The following is a 17,630-nucleotide window of genomic DNA, read 5'->3' on the forward strand; positions in this document are numbered from 1 at the left end:
ATAATTTTTCTATAATAAAAAAATATTAATAAAAAAATAATAATAATTATGCTATTATATTAATTATATAACTTTAAAAAAATATATTATTATTAATTAAAAAAATGTCAATTAGTTCTATATTAATTTATAAACTAAAGTTATAAGAAAACTATTTATCTTAACTGAATTTTGTTGTCGTATGCGATAGTATGCGATAATAGATCGAACGGAGTGAACTGTTACATTATAATCGGTTTCATTAGTTTTTAAAGTAAGCGAATAAATATACGTAAATGGAATAGATGATTCGGCATTTCGATTTGTATCTTTCAAATAAATAATTATTTTAGGTAACTTCATTATTAATAATAATTTTAAAATTGTGATGAAAAATGTATAATTAAATTAAGAAATAAAATATTTTTGATTGCAATATATACCTATATAGAAAAAAATCTTAATAAATGGATTTAATTAGCTGGCACATTTAAAGATTTTTTTCATAAACAGTCCAAATATTCAATATTTAAATTCATAAATAGATTTTCTCTAATCCATTCATACACACTTCATCTCTACCTTACATATTACATCTCACGTCTTTAATCTATAATCTGGCGAGGACAAACAAAGAGAGTAAAAAAATCACCATGTCAAAAATGCAGAAGGAAAAGAACATTCAAGTCACATCTTTTAATGCAGAAGAACTGAACGCTCAAATTATACACTTGCAAGCTTAACTAGAAGTTGAGAAACAACATGAAAAGAAAGTTATTCAGGCCTTAAATGCTTGTCAAGATCAAATGGGGTGGGAAAGTTTCATTGAGCAAATGAGTTATCAACAACTCGAACACCTTAAAATGGCCTTGGAGAAGGTAAATGCCATAGTTACACAAAAACTCACTCAACTTTGAATGTTTCTTAATAGTCTTTTCATGGTGTTGTCTTTGTTTTTGAGTTTATTTTATTGTTTTTAATTTTTTTTCGTACTTTTTATGTTATAATTCATGTTTTTATGTTTTGTAGTTGTAATATTATTTTCATATTTTCGTATTATTTGAAAATGTTTGTGTGGACTTCAATGTGTTTTTGAGAAATTTATATAAGATATTAGTACATTAACTTAGGTTTATATCTACATTTTAGAATTAAAAAATGATAAGTTATATCACATTCTTAGTGTACAAAACAAATATATATAATATTTTTTTTAAGTGTTTACGTGATTCACCTCAACCCAAATGTAGATACGCCCTACATATATTAATATTAAGTTTCTTTAATACAAACAATATTATCAAATAATAACAATGAGGATATAATGGTGTTTATTTTGTTCGCTTCCAACACCTTCAAATTAGAAACGAATTTGTGATATTATGGTCTCTAAGGTCGACATTTTTCACCTAATCATTCTAGTCGGATTCATTTAGAGAAACAATATTTGATGTAAAATACTCATTTGGATAAAATGATTACATAGTATTTATTTTTTAATAATATAAATATTATAAATTAAAATAATTAAATTAATGATAAAAATTAAACATCATTTCAATTAATTATTTATATTAAATAAATTATATTTTAACAAATAATTTATAGTATATTTTAATTAATTTGATATTATAAATCAAAATGTCATTATTTTTTTAAATTATAATAATAATAATATAAGTTTTCTATAATAAAATAATAATAATATAAATAAATAATTAGACTATTATATTAATTATATAACTTTGTAAAATAGAATTTTATTATTAATTTAAAAAATATCAAGTAGTTCCCTACTCATTTATAAAGAAAAGGCTCTTAATTAAATTTTGTTGAAATTTTGTTATCGTATACGAATTGTTGTATGTGATAATATATTGAATAAAGTAACTGTTATATTGTAATCGCTTTATTAATTTTTAACCTTAGCGAATAAGTAAAAGTAATTGAAATAGAGGATTCGAGTTTTATGTTTCATAAAATTAAATTTTTTAGAAATTTCATTATTTTTAATTTTAAAATTTTGGTGAGGAATTTATATATAATTAAGAAATAAAATATTTTTGATTGAAATATATATATATATATATATATATAACAAAAAATATATAATTAATGGATTTAATTAGCTACACATTTAAATATTTTTTCTTAAAGCATCTAAATATTTAATATTTAAATATAAATAGATTTTCTCTAATTCATTCCTACCCACTTAATCAATGCATTATATATTAATGTATATAATATGTAATTAGCTAATAATTGCGAGAAAAACAAAAGAGGGTAAAAAATTACCAAGTTAAAAATGCAGAATGAAAAAATCTTCAAAAACACATTATATAATGCAGAACAAGAACAACTAATTTACGTTAATCAATTTTATAAAACTAGATAATTAAATGCTTCACTAATGTATGTGCATGATCAAATAGAGGTCGAGAAACAACATAAAAAGACTTAAATTCTGAGAAAGATATAAGGTGGTGGGAAAGATGGAGAGAGAAGAGCACTTGCACCTCCAAAGGTCCCTATAGAATAAAGAATGTAAATGACATGGTGACCCAACAACTAGCTAGAATTTTTTGAATGTTTCTCAATAATCATTATTCATGGTGTTGTTTTTTTTTATTGACTCCTATTTTTGATGTTATTGTTCTTGTTTTTATGATGTTTAATTGTGGTATTTTTTTTTTTGTTTTTTAATAAAACTTATTTATGATAAAAAAAAAAACAATCATCACTTAAGTTATTATTGTCAATTTTTTGTGAATAATATTTATATCGATTATTAGATATCAAAAACAAATATTTAATTCAGCAAAAAAAATAAAATAAATGAATATTTACAAAATATAATTATTAATACAAGTTAAAAAAATAATTGATAGTATACTTTAATTAATTTTATATTATAAATCAAAATTTCTTTAATTATTTTGATTACAATAATAGTAATATAATTTTTCTTTAATAAAATAATATTAATAATAAAAATAATAATAATAATGCTATTATATTAATTATATTAATATAAAAAAATATATATTATTATTAATTGAAAAAATGTCAATTAGTTCTATATTAATTTATAAACTAAAGTTATAAGAAAACTATTTATCTTAACTGAATTTTGTTGTCGTATGCGATAGTATGCGATAATAGATCGAACAGAGTGAACTATTACAATATAATCGGTTTCATTAGTTTTTAAAGTAAGCGAATAAATATACGTAAATGGAATAGATGATTCGACTTGTATCTTTCAAATATATAATTATTTTAGGTAACTTCATTATTATTAATAATTTTAAAATTGTGATGAAAAATGTATAATTAAATTAAGAAATAAAATATTTTTGATTGCAATATATACCTATATAGAAAAAAATCTTAATAAATGTATTTAATTAGCTGGCAAATTTAAAAATTTTTCATAAACAGTCCAAATATTCAATATTTAAATCTATAAATAGATTTTCTCTAATTCATTCACACACACTTCATCTCTACCTTACATATTACATCTCACGTCTATAATCTATAATCTATAATCTATAATCTATAATCTATAATCTATAATCTATAATCTATAATCTATAATCTATAATCTATAATCTGACGAGGACAAATAAAGAGGGTAAGAAAACCACCATGTCAAAAATGCAGAAGGAGAAGAACCTTCAAGTCACATCTTTTATACACTTGCAAGCTCAACTAGAAGTTGAGAAACAGCATGAAAAGGAAGTTATTCAGGCTTTAAATGCTTGTCAATATCAAATGGGTGGGAAAGTTTGATTGAGAAAATGAGTTATCAACCACTCAAACACCTTAAAAAGACCTTGGAGAAGATAAATGCCATAGTGACACAAAAACTCACTCAATTTTGAATGTTTCACAATTGTCTTTGATGGTGTTGTCTTTGTTTGTGTTTTTATTTTACTGTTTTTAATTTTTTTGGTACTTCTTATGTTATAATTCTTGTTTTTATGTTTGGTAGTTGTAATATTATTTTCGTATTTTTAAAAAAAAAAACTATTTATGAAAAAAGTAATGATCACTTAAGTTTTATTGTCAAATTATTATTAATAAGTTTTATGTCTTTAATTAAAAAAATATTTAATTCAACATAAAGAAAAAAATTACAAAATACAATTATGAATACAAGTTTAAAAAAATAGTATTATTTTATATATTTTATTATATTCTTTTAATATAATTAATTAGTAATATTTAAAGTAATTAAATAAATGATATTTTAACCAATAATTAAAAAATATATTTTAATTTATTTTTTTATTATATTTAAAATCTCATTATTTATTTAACTTGTAAATAATGAATGGATATAGAATTTGAAGTTAGATAGGTTTGAAAAAAAAGTTCGCTTGGGCTTCAATGTTATTTTAGAATTTTATATAAGATATTGATAGATTAACTTAATTAGGTTTATATTTACTTTTTAGAATTAATAAATTATGAGGTTATCTCACAATTTTAACGTAAAAAACAAATATATATAATAATTTTTTAAGGGTTTGTATGAATCCTTCATCCCTTATTGTTCGCTTCCAAGCACCTTCTAGTTAGAAACGAATCTATGAAATCTCTAATGTCTATATTTTATACCTAATTAATATAGTCGGATTTATTTAGAGAAAAATATTTAATGTAAAATACATTATTTGGATAAATGTTTACATAGTATTTATTTTTTAATACTATAAATATTATAAATTAAAATAATTAAACTAATGATAAAAATAAAATATTATTTCAATTAATCATTATATTAAATAAATTATATTTTAACAAATAATTTATAGTATATTTTAATTAATTTTATATTTTAAATCAAAATCTCATTAACTATTTAGATAATAATAATAATAATATAAGTTTTCTATAATAAAATAATATTAATAAAAATAAATAATAATAATAATAATTAGATTATTATATTAATTATATAACTTTATAAAAAATAATATTATTATTAATTTAAAAAATAAAATAGTTCTCTCAATTCATTTATAAAGAAGAAAATGTTATAAAAAACTATTCATCTTAATTAAATTTGGTGGTTCTTAGGTGAATTGTCATATGTGATAATATATTAAACAAAGTGATCACTACGTTATAATCGCTTTATTAATTTTTAATATTAATGAATAAGTAAAAATAATGGAAATAGATTCGAGTTTTATATTTTATCAAATTAAAATTTTCAGGTAATTTCATTCTTTTTAATTTTAAAATAATAGATTTAATTAGCTACACATTTAAATATTTTCATTCATACACGCTTAATCAATGCATAATCATTATATATCATGCCTATAATATGTAATTAGCTAATAATTGCGAAAACAAACAAATTGGGTAAAATATTACCAAGACAAAAATGCATAATGAAAATATCTTCAAAAATATATTATCTAATGCAAAACGAGAACAATTAATTGATGCTAATAGTTTTCTACAACTAGAGAATCAAATGCTTAACTTATGCATATGTATGATCAACTCATTCATTATTTGAGTCGATCGATACAAATACAATAATTTCTGAGAATTTAAAATCTCCTTCTAAATCTCAAATATTCGAATTTGATGAAACTGTCTTAGAATGAAATCTTAGATTTTGTATTTCTATATGGCGATGTATTGTTAATCATAATAATGAAACTAGACAAAATTACATTAAAATGAGATCATATCAACCTTATATTGTCAGAGTATCCGAGATATAAATCTGACAAGTAACAACGTTGATTTTAATACTCAACTTTTATTATTATATTATATTGATTTTTGTGTGAAAATTTTATAACCCGGGTAAATTTATATATTGGCTCTACCCTTGTATTTAATTCAAAACAGAGGTCTCGGATCATTTGCAAGAATCGAGTTGGGTTTGGCTCATTTTCTTAATTTATTTAAAAGTTATATTTGTTTATAATATTTTATTAAGGTGTTCATTTGAGTGAATTAATTTTTTGGAATAATTTTTAATAATATATATGATCAAATTTAATAATATTTGTCTCCATTTTCATCTCCAGGTGTTTCCAAACAAATAATTGAATCCTAGAGAGTAAGCAATTATTTTTGTGATTCAAAAGGAAATAAACATAGAGTTTTTATATAAACATATTCGCCAAGTTTGTTACAGACAGAGCTACATTTGTTTATATTTTACAAAGAGAGTCTAAAAGGAAAAAAAATTGACGGAGGTCACATGCTTTAAGTCCAACTGTAGCATGTTCCCACACTAACAACTTCCTCCTCTTCATTTTCCTAGACATTCTCGTATTCTTGGAGAATGACATTCAAGTACTTCTTTGCTTTGACAGGATATTTATTTAGAAGGTGTGGTGTCATTTCTCTAGATATCCTACATAGGCCATATGTTCGATTGGATTGTCTATAACGAAGGCGGACTCTATATAGTTGTAGCCAAATTGCTTGGAAAAGTTATGGGTGTAATAACATGTAACCCATTACAAGCTCATAACTATAATCATGGGTTTGTCATCCATCATAAATGTTATTTTCTTGATGGAGTACCATGAGAGTATTTCCATGATCTCGTCATTTCTCTGTATGAGAGGTCCAAGAAAAACTTCCTTCATTCTTCGATACTAAAGATAAGGAGATATGATGCCTTCAGGAGTACTGGTGGCAAACGTTTAAGCTTGTTGAGCAGCCAGATATAGAGAATTAAGGGTGAACCCCTTTTTCTCATGGTGGAAGATAAGCATGAGTTGTTCAAACTCATCAGTGTTTCTTCTAGAATAATACTAGAGAGGTCTTTGTTGCCCCTTCGCATATGGTATGCTACTTTCAGGATTCTTGAGGAGGTTTTACTATTTGATGGTATTAGGAAGTAGTGAGCTAGTAGGATCGTCATTCTTATCATGGACAATCCTAAAGTTAAAAGGAATTCTCCATTCCTTATTTCCATTTTGGTCCATGTTGGGAAGTCGATATATGTCTTTGCGAGGATAACATCGGATGTTACCTTAGAGTATTCGTACTCCTCTTACAAGAGCTTCCTTAGGGACATTAATTCCACAAATTGATTCAAATGCAAAATATTCTTGATGTCCATCATGAGGATAACTCGAAATTCTTTTATGGTTGGGCACATATACCTTTCTCCCATGAAGTAAGCCTATTTTACAGGGTTCCACCTTCGTTGCATTTCCATCATGAAGGTGGAGTTTATCTCGAAGTTTATGAACCTCATGATGGGAATGAGGCCATATGATCGATAGTTCCACTCGTTTGCGTGAAAATTATCATTCCGTAGAACCAGCGCGATATCCGTCAACATGGACATCGTCTGTGATTGGAAATTTAAAACATTTAAAAACATGCATTTGTTTTTAAAAGAAGGAAAATGTATGAGATGCTCACTTAAACTATACATGCATACATATAATACATATATAGTAGTCATATAAGGGTTGTAGTGACAAAGTTTTGGTTGTCTGGGCATGACAAACAATTGGATTGGTGATAGTAACTAGGTTTTTTTGTTCTAAGGGGAATCATAAGAGAGTTTTATTTGCCAATAGTGGAGGGAGTAAAATCGCCGCCATAAACCAGAGAATATCTACTCAATTGAGAATTTCCCTCACCTCCACAATACATGCGTCCTCTTGGACGACTCATCGTCAAAGGGTGGGGTCGATCCCGTGCATTCTAGTTTTTCCTCTCGCAACATCACTTGGTTTGTAACAAGTTGTCATTCCTCATTAACAATCTTTGCATGTAGGTGTAAAATTACCGATCCCGGTCGTGTATTTCTTTGCAAATAAGAAGATGGTGATGTACCTTTTACATGTAAAGGCTTTAAATAGGGTAAAACTTATGCGTCTTTTAGGTATTGTATCTTTTAAGACAAGCCTATTAATTTGAAAACCTGACACAAACGTTTCAAAAGCCAAGTTTATATTTTTTCGAGTTAAATATTTAATCCCCAACAGAGTCGCTAGAAAGTTGTAATCCCCGAAAAAACCCATAGGTTTCAATTTCCATGAAAAGCTCGAGGTTCGAGAATTTCAACATCGGTTTACAAGTTAGGAATTTTCTTTTAAAATAAAACATTATTTTTAAAAGATTTTTAATGATTCTTGACAACTTTTGATATTAACTAAAAACAATTAATTTCGGGTTCAATTTGAAATAATCTAGGGATTTATAGTAATTAAATTATAATTTTATTTTTTGGAAAATCCGTAAGTTTAAATTTATTAAACATAATTAATTTAAAAGATTATTTATTTTGAAACAGAGCGTCAATTATTTTTGGAAATCAATAAAAAAAAGTTGCATATGTGTACAAACGTATTGGCTAGAGTTTCGTTTTTGATTCGTAGTTTGGTGATACTCGAGAAAGGGCTTTCGCGCTTCATCCTCCGTACCCGTTTTAAAAATGGTCTCTACTTATAAAGTTTCATTTTAAAAATCGATTGTATATCGTTTTATTTTTACCAATTATTCTTTCGGTCCTAGTCATACTTCTAGGTTTTAGCGTTATTTAAAATATTGAAACAATGATATTTAAATGTTGGTACATGTTCTTGATGATAACTATGAAGGATTATACTTAAAGAACATTAGTCATTTTTAAGGGTGTTAAGGTTTAGAAATAAACACCAAACAAGCCTTAGTCAAAATATATTTTGTGGAACCGCTTAGTGAATCCAAAGGATCTCTGGATTGATCAAAAGATCCTTTCAATTGGTTAGAGTCCGTTACTTGAACGAAACTGAGATAAGAGGACTCGAACCACTGACATTCGTCGCAGGGTAAACCACCGCCTCAATTACAAAATTTTATCTAGACCTTGGAGTTTCTAGTATCTTCAAAAAATCTTTGTCAAGATCCGCTTGCACCGAAATGACCTGGACCAACAGGGAAATCCCAATTCGTTGGGCCTTTCGATCCATAGAAAGCCCCCAAGGGCGCCATCTTCTAGGAACCCAAACTATCCCCGGGGAATCTTTCAAATTACCACTACTTAGCTTTCAATTCGCCTATGACCATCAAATGAAATGTGAATAACCCGTCCTCCTCTCTTTGAAACAAGGGGTCCTTACTTCGACAGGGTACAAATATCTAAATTTGATATTTTCTATACTTTTTTAGACCTATTGCCGATACTAAGTAGCAGTCAAAATTTTGTATCCATTTTTCATGATATTATGATATCATGGCGATTTCTTCAGAAAAAATTGTGGAAGACATAATGGAATCAGATAAGTGAGATTTCAAGTAAGTGTTTCCATAATCTTCTTTTGTCCGAAGAAATGATTCATCGAAAAAATGAGTCCCATAGTAGCGGCGAGCAAAATGGGAGCAACCTAAACCGTGAAAACGGGGTTGTGGGAGAGCAATACAAGCGTCGTGGTGCTAGGCGAAGCGATGGAGTGTTGTACCCTAGGTGATGCTTTCGGCTACTGGACTTTCACCATCTAGGGTGCAACACTCCACCGCTTCGCCTAGCACCACGACGCTTGTATTGCTCTCCCACAACCCCGTTTTCACGGTTTAGGTTGCTCCCGTTTCGCTCGCCGCTACTACGGGAATTGCTTTTGCTTTCTTTTCCTCTGGCTACTAAGATGTTTCAGTTCGTCATGCAAGTTCTTCCTTTCTGAATCAGATAGATTCATATCTGAAAGAGGTTGACAATAAGCTCTTTCAAAATTGACTATTTGTCCCTCTATTAGGGGTTTGAATGTGGGGGACTGTTCTTGCTAATGGTAAAAAGGGGGGTTTGAATGTGGGGGCTGTTCTTATTAGTTAACATACAACCGAACCATTTTTTATTAACATAATTACATCGAGCCCTTATTGCAGCCCATGCTATCCGCATTTTTGAACCATGAAACACTAGGTTTCCATTTCGATTGTAGGTGTAACCAACCTGCTATTAAAGATATGGCAGAAAGAAATAATAGAAAAAATATCAAGTAGATTAATAAGAATCTTGAGAAAATATTTCATTTGTCTATTATGCTAGACAATCCCATATATGTATATTATAATAATTCTCCATGGATTTCGAACTTGAACTCTATTTCTTATTTTTATCTCATTGGCCTTACCTAAGTTTCCTTTTTTGCAAGATAGGAAGATAAGCAAAAATACCATTGAAATTATTTTCTATTTTTTTGATATTTTTATAAAATGGATTGGTGTTCTAAAATTACAAAACAAAATTTAGGTTTTAAAAAGTGGAACCAAGCAGACCTTATGATTGGAGTCTTAAGCCTTGTGTTCATTTTTATCGATTAGGGTCTAAAAACCCTCGGTCTGGGTCGAGGCTCGGATCTTCGGCTGAAGTACCGAAGTCCCTTGGTAGGTGCTAAGACTCTTGTCTCTTGGTTTGGATTACCGATTTGGGTGTGTAAACTCATCGGTCATGGGTTAGCTCTGGGATAAGTCTCTCGGTCTAGGTGATAAGGACTTTCGGTTCTTGTCAGGGATTACCAGTTTTGGTGTATAAATTATCGGTCTTGGGTTAGCTCTAGGCTAAGTTTCTCAGTCCCGAGTTTAGGAATTCTCGGTCCTAATCTTGGACCTCTCAATCCTAGGTTCTAGAATTCTTGGTCCTAGATTGAACCTCTCAGTCGTGGATATAAACATCCTCGGTCGGATCTCTTGGTCCTAGCTTAAGAACATCGGTCGGACCTCTCGATCATGTTAAAATCCTCAGTCCTAGGTCTCGATCTGGACTAATGATCATCGGTCGGACCTCTCAGTCTTAGGTCTAGACCTCTCGCTCCTCAAGAACACAAAAATATAAATTTTGTATTTTTGATTTAAGCTTGGATTTTTTGATCCAAGAGTTTGGGTAACTTCACAAAGCTACGAGAAACATATATTAACATTTTTTATATTTTTTAATATTATATATTATATATTAATCATTTTTAATTCTTTCAATATTATATATAATATACTAATTATTATATCCTTAATATTGTTGGCCTTTTTTTCTATATAAATCAATCATATTTTGATAGCAATTAAAAGTTAGTATTTTTTATATTCATTCAACTATATATATATAATAGCATAAGTTTCTCCTAATACAAGAAAAAATGATATATAAACATATGTTTCTCCTAATATATGAAAAATGGATGAACAAGACTTACCGATGAGTTAACCAATAAAATAGTTTTTTCATTCTTTGTTGCTGAATTTCCTTAAAACAAACAGAAATCAAAATTATCTAAAAGCAAAAACAATAGTTATTGTAAAAATGAAAATAAATTTTAATTACATGTAGGCCTCTTGTGAATGAATAAGATGTGAAGATTGAAAAAAATAGATAAAGAGTGAAAGAAAATTGTGAAGACTAAAGAATAAGAGATGAAGAGTGAAAGAAATTGTGAAGAATGAATGAAAAAGAGATAAATAGTGAATGAAATGGTGAAGAATGAGTGAAATAAATGGTAAAAACTCGACAAGCTATCGAGCAAGCATTATATGAGCTTGAGCTCGACTCGAATATTAAATGAGTCGACTCGAACTCATTCAAAATCAAGCTCAAGCCAAGATTTGACCGAGTGGCTCGCGAGCGGCTTAACTTATTTGCAGCCATAGTTGAAACGTCATTGGGTGATAAGATAACTGCAAATTCAATTTGTAAGTCACAAAAGTCCAAATATGAGATAATGTGCTACTAATTTATCTTACAGTACTATATATGCATGGTTTTAGTATATACTGTAATATTATGATAATATCTTACAACTATATTATTTTATATACTATAAAATTTCTTATCAAACTTAAGATGGAATAGACTTAGACAACTTGAAGTTCAAGATGAGATTGTGATATGTAAATGATATAATCTTCAAGCTTGATAAACTCGTGAGCCGTGAGTGTTGAGATCCATCTAATGATGTGATGTCAGTGTGTTTATTGATAAATTAACGAAGAATGTAAAATCCCATGTGCATTGAATGTTACGTGAACCAACAACTAAAAAAGAACTTTGAGACTACTCGCGAGTTTTGAGATTCATCTAACAACAGGATGACATTGTGTTGACTAAATAAACCAACGAAGAAAGTATAATCTCATGGACATATAATGTTGGGGTGAAACAACAACTAAATAACTTTGATGTTACTCGTGAGTGTTGAGATTCATCTAACGACGGGATGATAGTGTGTTGAGTAAATAACTAGCAAAAAAAAAATTATATAATTGTATTAAAACCAACAAAATATGGGTATTGACTGATGTGGTAAAATAACAACAGAAAAAAACTCATAAGATATATGATTACCAAAAAAATAAAAACATCAACGATAAAAAATAAAAATATAAGATATTATTAAAAATATAAGAATAAATAATAAGAGTCCTCCGTCAAAAGCGAAAGTAATCATTAATGAAGTCGGTGGAAGACTATGATTTTGTATGCTCAATAACGAAATAAAGACTCTAATTCCATGTTTGAACACAGAGAAGATTGTATTCAATGTTATATTAAATCATATAGGTTATTTTTATTATATAGACATTATATTATAAATTAAAAAAAAACTAATATAATATTATAATATTGTGATAATATCTTACAAATATATTATAATAGTATTGATTATCGATGACTTAATAAGGTAACTATCAAGAATAAATATACGTTACCAAGAATTGATGATTTGTTCGACTAGTTGAAAGAAGCACAAGTTTTTAGCAAAATTGATCTTCGATTAGGCTATCATCCATTGAAGATTAAACCTCATGATAATGTCAAAACAATATTTCGAACAAGGTATCGATATTATGAATACGCATGAATCTTATGAATAAAATATTCGAATTTTTTTTTGATGAATTCGTAATAGTATTTATTAACGACATACTAATATAATCTAAAACTAGAGATGAGCACGAGAATCATATAATACTCAAATCATCTATGAATAATACATAAGACTTTGAGAGAAAATAATTATATATAGGGCATCAAACCGTCTTAGATGTAAAAAAAAAAAAGTGGCTTGTGGAAAGGTCTAGGGCATTAAAAGATGAAACCGGTCTTTAGTTTGCTAAATTCTCTTAATGTGAATTCTGGTTGAATAGTCTGGCTTACTTCTTTGTTTTAGTTGACCAAATCTTTATATTTGATATATATTTAATTTTTCAAACTTACCAGATTTTTTTAAATTTTTTATTTTTTTTGTAAGGTTTCAGTTTAACTTAATTAATTTTTGGTAAAGTGGTGCTTTGATTTTGTTAAAATAAATTGTTTTGTTTTATTAAAATAATTTAACTCAAAATATCTAAATGTTTTGAGTATCATTAGTCAAAACTCAATAACCAATACAAATCAAATTTAATAAGTAATTTGTAAAAGACTATATTAATTGGGCATCAAATTAATTGTTAAAAATATATAATAAATTAAACAAAAATATTAAAATTAAAATAACAAACGGTATACTAATTAAATAATCAAATTACTAATTCATTTATTTCCTTGCTGGTGAAATTAGAAAACAAACAAGGTCCTTTGTATAATTTAAATAATTCATAATCCCGCCTTTTTGTTGTAATTGTTGCTTGCCGCTGCCCAGTAATATACAAAGCTTTATCAGTATGGATCGATCCCACATCGAAGTTGAAAGAATTTTGGGGATCTCCATCTTAACTATAAACAGAAGCAGTTGTACAACTACAAAGGACCCCCGATTTTCTGAAGAGAGATACCCTAGAGGCTTTGACACCATGGCCTCTTAATAATCTCTAATTTTGATTCTCCTTTTGAAGTTTGTTCTTAGCGGCATATGGAAAGCGGAGAATCAACATCTTTAAGGTTTTCAAGTAAGTACTTTTCCTAGCTAGTTTTATTGTTGTATTAGTCCATGACTAGTGGAATTTAGGCTTTTTTTTGGATGATTTTGAAGAGAGTGATGATTAATTTTGGTAAAAATATTTAAATTGTATTGATATATATAAATAAAATAATAAATAATAAATTAAAATAGAGGGTATTTTAGTATTTTAGTTAATGATTTGAGTGATGTGATTGTTAAGAAGTGATTGATTGGAAAATTAATTTTAGTTGGGTCTTTTTAAAAACCTAAAGAGAACAAGCCATAGAAAACATGTCGTAGTATTGAATTGAATTTGATTCTAAATGTTTAGATTTATAAAATTAATGATATTTGAAATAGAATAGATTTAATAACTGAAGTATAGGATCATCATGTTGAAATGTGAAATGCTGAATTTTGAAAGAATGAAATTGACATTCTGAAATCCAAATTGTGGAAGTTCATGCTTGATTTAGGATGAGTCAGTAGTTTAATATTGAAACTTTAAAAAATAAATCAACAGAAAAAGACAGAGAGAAGAAAACGCTTTGGATTTAAATAATTATTTGAACATCAGTTTTTCATCTTAAACTATCAAACAAAACTTAGTTATTTATTTTTTATGAAATATTCATACCCTAATATTAAAAAATTATCATCTATCTCCATTTTTATTAAAGTCATATAAATATTTAATTTCTCTTATTTTTTATGACAGGTTTTGAATTTTCATAATTCATTGTTTCCCTTCTATGTGAATCGGAATATCAGACAATATATGATGAAAAAGTAAGGCACTATTTTTATCGCCTTATTCTTAACTATGCGATTTTATCTTGCTACATAAAATTGATGAGTTTTTTTTTTGCATAGCGATAATGATTGATGGATACACATCTGATTTGTTGTTGAGTTATTTTTTGAAAATCAAGTATCATATTGGATTTGTTGTTGTGTTATTTTTTGAAGATCAAGTACCACATTGGATTTGTTGTTGAGTTCTTTTTTGAAGAACAAGTACCATATTAGATCTTCCATCTGTGTGAATCTCTGCAACATTACCTCCTAAGAAATAAAAGAGAAATTAGAGATTAATTAATTGTATGGGAAATGAGAAAAAGAAAAAGGGAAAATTGAATTATAATATAATTCTTATTAATTAACTAATTAAATATAATTATTATTATTAGTTTTTAATTTTGAATTGTGAGGGAGCTATATTTTAATTTAATTCATTTTTAAAATTTACTTATATAGATTCTAGCTACAATCTAATTTATTTTTAATGACTAAATAAAATAAATATATTTAATCTTAATTTTGAATAATAATTTTTTAAATATTTAATTACATCTTTCAAAACAAATATTTCAATTGTTTTTAATTTATATATTATTATCTTACCGAGTTAGAATCATGATTATCAATAAAAATTATGATACATAAAATAAAATACAAAATGCAACATAATTAAAAAGTTGCTAATTAGATTATAAAAAGATGTAATATTTAATTATTTAGAAATTGAAAACACCTAAATTTAAAAAAGAAAATATATATTACACAAAATACAATATAAATAAAAATTGCACAAATATTAATCATTTATAAAATAATAAATTTAAACTAACAATAATTAACAATCAACTCGAATTAAATACAAATGTCATTAAATTCATTAACAAATTCATTTTATAGATATATTATTTACAAAATTAAAATTTAAAAAATCACATATTAAGAAAATAACTAGCTAATCATTCAAATAGTTGAACACACAAAATCATTTCATTTTATATTAAATTAATTTTTTTTTTTACAACAAACAACTCAATATAATAGAAAGCTTAATTAAAATAATATAAAATCAACCAACCAAAACAAATATCACACATTTGTTAAAACCATTATTTCAAAGTGGATTTGCACAAAACACCAAGTCATGCAATTAATATTTTCCCCATTTAGAACAAAAACAACATAAATCTAAATAGTTCTTTTTCAATTTCTAAATAATTAAATATAACTTCTCCTTAATTCCCCTAGTATTATTAGTAATCCCTGTACATTATATGAGTTAGTGCCTACTTATTTCGGACTATGATAGTTCTATGCCAATATTCATATTGTCAAATTGATCTTTTAAGATTAATCTTTTAAGGTGCAACATCCTCTAGTTAGAGTGTTCATTATCTCGATTTAATTAGGGTTAATACTGATCAATTAATGTCATATATATTAGGGAAATTAATGAAACATTAAGTATGTTTTATCTTAATTTTGTATATAATGAGTTGATAATTGTACTCTAATTTTAAAAACAATTAGGGGATGTGCAACATAACTTTAATATTGAACTAGACATATTTAGATGTTATAGTTAGTTTTAAACAATTACATTCATATTTATTATCTAATTAAACATAAATAACATGATATAATTTAACATTTGAAAGAGATAAAAAAAAATATATCACATACAAAAAATCTTAAAACAGAGAAGTATGTGTATATTTAATCAAAATCTTATAAATATTTTAAATTAATATATATATATATATATTATTAAATAAAAAATATGTGGTAATTGATATTTTTTCTATCTAATTTTTTCCATTAATATATATATATTGTCATCCTTAATTATTTTATCATAATAAATAAGTCTTAAATACATTCGTCAATATTATAAAAGTCAAAAAAGACATAAAAATTAAAAAATAATAAAATAGGTAAAATAAATATCATATCTATTAAAATAATTTTGTATATTTTTTAGAATAAAATAAATCCAAAGAAAAATGAGAAAATTTTGATTTCATACAAACTCCAAGGTTCGAAAATTGTCGCAATCCAATACAACCAAAACTAGAAGAAACTAGTACAGCAGATACAACTTTGATCTTCATCTAACGGACAAAGACCTACTGCGCCGCCTACTACAATAGAAGTCAAGCGGTTCCGCGTAGTAGCAGATCGACTGACAATGTTCGATGGTCAAAATATGCTCTATGTGAATGCTTATGAGTCAAAAAGAATTATAAAAGAAGTACACGCAAGTGTGTGGACACATGTGAATAAACTAGCCATAGCCAAGAAAACACTCCGACAACTATGATATTATTGGCAAAACTTAGAATAAAAATGTGTGAAATTTGTAAAGTACTACCATTAATGTCAAATCTACGCTAACATAAAGCATACTTAGGCATCAATGCTCTATAATATGACATATTCCTAGACCTTATCTACCTTGGGCATTGATATCATTGGAAAATTTACCCTCATGCCTTTAATGGGAATGAATTCATACGTATGGTTATAGACAATTCACCAAATGGGTAGAGGCAATCTCTTATAAAATCCTGAAATCATCTCATGTGATAAAATTAATTTGTATCAACATCATCGCTATGTACGGAGTCCCTCATGCCCTGATTATCGAACAATGACAAACATTTCTAAGGAAAAGTATTACAACTGCTTGAAGAATTTAAGACCGAACATCACAAATTATCGGCCTACAAACCATAAACTAATGGTGCAGTCGAAGCGGCAACAAAAACGTGATTAGAATCATAAAAAAATGACTAACACGTATAAAGATTGACATGAAAAACTATCATACGCCCTATGGGGATATTGCACAACCGCACGAGCCTCGACTGGTGAAACCCCCTACTCACTAGTCTACATGTTACGTGTTTTTTACGGTCTCCCTAGTTTCTTTAGGATGAATTACGACTTTGGTTTCCGTTTATTATCCATTGTTTATGTTCTACTCTATTAGTCGTT

Source organism: Impatiens glandulifera, chromosome 6 (genome assembly GCF_907164915.1).
Source record: "Impatiens glandulifera chromosome 6, dImpGla2.1, whole genome shotgun sequence".
In the NCBI taxonomy this organism is placed as follows: Eukaryota; Viridiplantae; Streptophyta; class Magnoliopsida; order Ericales; family Balsaminaceae; genus Impatiens; species Impatiens glandulifera.